Raw genomic sequence first — 5,658 nt, 5'->3', positions numbered from 1 at the left:
GCCACTAAAGCATTTATTCAGCAACATTTCTTCTTTTGTTTCTGCTGCTTTATTTGGAAATCTGTCTCCCTCAGGTAAATGAACATGATACCATTGGGTATGGAGCTCACTAGAAAAGGCAAAATAAGCCTATGTCACCTAAAGAACATGGGAATGCGTTCTGAGGTCCCTCTGCAAACATTCATCACAGACTGTACTGACACAAAGAGATAGGCCAGTCATTCACCTTGTCCTCTTGAAGCAATCAAGAGATGTGAAAAACACATGGCAGGAGTACTTCTGGCTCAACAACGTACATTATTTTACAGTACATTTTTGAAAATTATGTTACATTTATTTATATTTGTATGTGGGGTATATGGCGATTGCCACAGCATGTGTGTGGTCAGAGGACAACTTGTGGAAGTTGGTACTTCCTCCCATCATGTGGGTGGTAGAGTCTGAATTCGGGTCATCAGGTTTATAGCAAGTACCATTACCCACTGAGCAATGTTGTTAATCCAGTAAGTTTTTTCAGTAAACAATAAAAGCACATTGTAATAATTGGCATTATCAACTTGACAGGCCCTAGAATCACCCATGAGTCAAGCCTCTGGGCCTATCTGTGAGAAATGATCCCGTTTTGGTTAATAGAAGTGGGAAGACCCATCTTAATCTTGGGCTACACCATTCCTACATCTAGGGTCCTGGACTGAATAAAAAGAAGAAAGCAAACAGAACATTCATCACTCTCTCCTTCCTGACCATGGAGGCAATGTGACCACCCACCTCTTGTTCCTGTCCCCAGAATTCCCTTCCATGGCAAACTCAAATCCACAGAATTATAAGCTGAAATCAATTGTTACCTCAGTAGCATTTGTCAGGTATTTTTTTCTTTGAAAGTAACTGAAACACAAAGTAAAAACATAAATCAGTAATATAGTTGTTATCAAGTGTGGACTATATTTTTGTACAACCAACAGTACAGTACATTCTATAACCCCAAACTGCCACAAACATGTAATGTGTTGAGCTACAATTTTATGATGGCTGGCAACACAAGGGCATAGGAAATTTTTCTCCATATAATAATCTGATGAGTCTTAAGGCCATTTTTATAAAACTGTTTTTGTTTCTCAAGTTCTCTCTTAATCCTGCTATCAAATAATAGAGGCTCTTTTATATTTGTTTAATAATAAGCTATACAACACAAGAACTGAGCAGTTATTACTCTATTCCTAACCCTCTAAACTAATTTGGTTTCCTCTCAGAGTACATACCAGAAATACTTGGACTTTGTAGCCTTTCCTGTTCCAGCTTATTCCTGATACCTGATGGAACACTCCAGTGGCTCAATCCTCTACCTCCTTCTCTAACTGCTCTTCCCCTGGCTGGCAGGAAGTTCAGCCCTATTCACTCCTTTGCTTAATGACAGGCTGTAAGCTGCATCTCAGGGGACATTCGGGGAGCAGTGTTTACACAGCATTGAGATGGGAAATTCTCAGAACAAGGATTGCAACCAGATATGGGGGGCAGGGGTACAGAAACCAACATTTGAATTAAACAATAAGCTTTTGCCTGCAGATGTGACCATAATCATACGTTTGACCTGTTGACAACCAAAATATCATTATTCTGTGGCACATGATTATAATTCAGAGTTTAATTTCAATTTCTTGGGGGTAGAAAGATGGTTTGGAAGTTAAAGTACATATTGTTCTAGCAGAGAACCTGAGTTTGATTCCAAGCACCCACATTAGGCAGCTCATAACTGCCTTTAAGTCCAGTTCCACAATATTTAACACTGAGGTGTGTGTGTGTGTGTGTGTGTGTGTGTGTGTAATTCCTATGAGATATTATGTCCATCTTATAGATAGAAGATACACCTACACAGAATAATAAAACTAAGTGTTGCCCAATGTCAAAATCACAACACATTTATCTTTAAAAACTTGGCTGGCTTTTATAGCTGATTCTAAAATTGAGTAGTTACTCATTTTGTAATATAGGTGATCCAATGAGCTTGGATGAGAAGGTGGGCTCGATAGGCAGAAACAAGTCTAAAATACAAATAATACAGAGCTAACTGGACACTTCAAAGACACTTCCTAACAGGCTTATAGCAGCATGTTCCTTATCATGTGAGCTAAAACTAGCTCACTTGGGGATTTGGATGCTCTCAGTTTGGTGTCATCCAGATTTAGCAAGAGGTCTCTATATTTGTCTGGTTTGTTGGGAAGCTCAGTTCAAAACAATGGCCTCACTACATTTTAATAGTGAACAGAAATTAAACCCAGGTGCTTGCCACCACAAACACAGGCTCTTTCACTATGTTAGCATTTGCTTCCTTTGTTTCAAATGGAGGAAGACAGGGAGGTCTGCTTTCTCTGTTAGGGCAAAGCCTGTGTGAGAAGCTGCACAGGACTTTCCCCTGATTATCTCCTGGTTCTGAGCAGAATTTTAAAAGGTCCATTATTTGTCCTCTCTTGGATTTTTTTTTATAAGTCTAACCTCATTTGGGAGCTTTAGGTTCTTAACACTATTCTTTAGTGCTCATGTTACTTTTTATAATTATCCTTGGTGTGCTATTGCTTTCTCCCAAGGTTTCTGTCACTTCCAATTAGCCAAGCAATTCCTCCTTGTTGGTCAGAGTCAGGTTCCCCGGGTGCTGTGCCAGTATGCTAAATCATAAGAATAGCAAGTACAAAACTTCACTTTCTTCTTAAAATTTTAGCTCAAGGAAACTTTTAAAGGTGTCCAGTTATTGGAATTTTCTTCTCTGTGTATGGCATGGGTTCAAGTATTACAATTTTGCATGTGCTGTGTGGTACTGAATCAACAATAAATTATTTTATGAAGAACAGCGTGCAGCAGTAAATGTCTGGAACCAATTTCAAGTCTTATGCATAAAATCTCCTGTACGAGCCCCAAGCTTCCTTTTGCCTGTGTGTGCACCTTGGTTATTCTAAGACCCATTTCTCAAGCCACGAGTGCACTCGAGAAACTATTTTTCCTAATAAACAGTATGTATTTGCATACCACTTTTGATTATAATCTCCAGCCAGAAAGTAATAGGTTTTGTGAGGATGATCGCTTTAAGTAAAATATAGGTCAGCAAGTCTACAAATTGAGATCATGAAGCAGGCTTTAATTACACTGAGAAAAATATTACCTTCTGCTCTTTACCTTTTTCACTTTTATTTTTGGTTCAATAAATTCTTTAAGTTTATTTATTCATTCATTCATTTGCTTTACACCTGCTTCTTTATTTATGCCAGGGATTAAACACAGGATCTGCTACACACTAACCACGTGCTGTCACACTGACCCATACCTGCAGTGCCATGTCTGCCGTTTATGCTGGGGACCAAACACCAGGTCTCAAACATGCTGACCAACAGCTCTTTGGGTGACATACAGCTGCAGTCTCATGTCTGCTAACTGTTTTATTTATGTTGAGAATCACACACAGGATCTCATCAATGCTAACCGAGTGCTCTCTCAATGACCCATACTTGCAGTGCTATGTCTGCTGACTTGGAAGTAGAATCTAATTTCTAGTCAACACAGGCAATAGAGCAATGTTACTAGTGTATTGGTGACTTTTTGCCTATAACATTGACAAATATTTTCCCATCACATAATCATAACTATGTGTCTCAAGATACAATTGGTAGTGATTATTCCAAAATTTTACAATTAGACTGTCCATAATTAATGCAGTGATTTAAATGCACATAAACATACTTAAAATTTTTATTGCTGCATCACATATGATGTATTATATTTTATGTACTTAAAGCATCATTCTAAAGAGAGGCTCTATAGACTTTATCATATCAGTGATATAGATGGAACGCACAAAAGGCTAAGAGTGTATACTATAGTTTTTGTTACTGTGGTTGAGAACATATAGTCTGATATCACATTGCTTGAATTTAAACTCTGCTTTGCTACATATGTTATAATTTTGGCAAAGTTATGGATATTCTTAGGACTCAGATTCCTCACCTGTAAGATATACCAACTACTTAAAGATCTTTCCATAAAGATGATGCAGTTTCTATAAAAAGTGTTAGCACAATGCCACACACATGTTATTTATGACATCTACATAGATGGTGAAAATTTTGTTTACATTTATTATACACACAGATGTTTCAAGACTGTTTTATTACTGGCTATGATCTAGAATTACTTCATTGGCTAGTTTCAAATGAGTTATATGTTAGTTAGATACTCAGAAGAATCATTCAATGAACAGCTATATACAGTCTAATTTTAGGAGAGAAAATATTACTTTAAGATAACTAGGGATAGGGGAGACAGCTCAGTGGCTAAGAGTGCAGGCTGTGAAAACAAGAGAACAAGTACCCACATAAGTAGCCAAGCTTGGCAGCTTGTGCATGTAACCTCATCACTGGGGGTTTGATGATGGAAGAGAAGACAGGCAAATCCAGGCAGTTCAATGTCCAGCTAGCCTAGTCCATCTGATAGAGAGCTTTGGGTTCAGTGAGAGAACTTGTCTCAAAGATAGAGAGTCATTGAGAAAGATAGTCAGTGTTCTGCTCTGTTCTTCTGACGCATGGTTGTGACTACATCCACATATGTGCATACAACACACATGAAGAAAAAAATCCATACAATCTGTTATCCTCTTTTTTTTTTTTTTTTAATTTTCTGTTAAATTGTATGTAGGAGTCTGTAATACTTTTGTGAAAAAAAAATTTTTTTACTAATTGAGTCTGTAATACTTTGTGAAAAAATTTTTTTTACTAATTTTACTAATGAGGCCAATCCATGTCTATATACTTGTAATTAGCTTTTTCCTGATGCTATATTCTACTGTATGTGAATTCTCAGCAGGTCACCTACTTCCCTCTTGAACTACAGTCCCGATTTTAGCTGGTCTCTGTGTTGTTGTAAAGGTTTTTTGTTCAGCTTGAGGTACATTTTTCCTAGACCAGAGATATTGCTCAACTCCAATTTTATTAGAAATGTCAAGTTTGGTTCCTGAATTGCTATCAGCATCAGCTCCTACTAGAAATGCATAAATGCCCCTTGGATACTACCAGTTTACCCTTGTTACTTATGTAGAGGGTCTGAAATTTGAGTTTCCTATCTATCAATGCTTGGTTGTAGTGTTGTAAAGAGAATTATGTCAAACATTTCAAGCTAGGTTGTGGTTGTAGGTTTTGTACTGTTGCCCATTCTGCTAATAAAGGTTTCCCAATTTTTTTTTTGCAAAGCTGGGTTCTCTTTTCACTCAAATGGCTTACACCACACACTTTTAGTATTATTCCTTATATTTCATTTGTTTATTCACTCGTGTGCCATTTCTACTAAAATGGTAACTTCTGATCATAGGAAACACAGCCCGCCCCCCACCCCACCCCGTTTCTTCAGCATATAACAATAGCTGTCACAAAAATGACAATAAATGTTTAATGATAGAATAAAGCCAGTTTAGATGTTAAAGAGCCCCTTCCAGATGGTTGTGGGTAAAGCAGGTACATTGTGCTGCGTTGTGTTATCTGTGCTTTCCTGGGACTCAGTATAGGTAGTGTTTGAAGATGACATTTGTAGGAATAGAGAAATGACTCAATTGGTGTCATAGTTTGCTTCAGTTGTCACATGAATTTCAGGTAAGTCACCAGACTAGCCTTTGGGACATTTTCT

Source organism: Acomys russatus, chromosome 30 (assembly GCF_903995435.1).
Source record: "Acomys russatus chromosome 30, mAcoRus1.1, whole genome shotgun sequence".
Classification (NCBI taxonomy): domain Eukaryota; kingdom Metazoa; phylum Chordata; class Mammalia; order Rodentia; family Muridae; genus Acomys; species Acomys russatus.
This window is presented reverse-complemented; position numbering follows the sequence as displayed.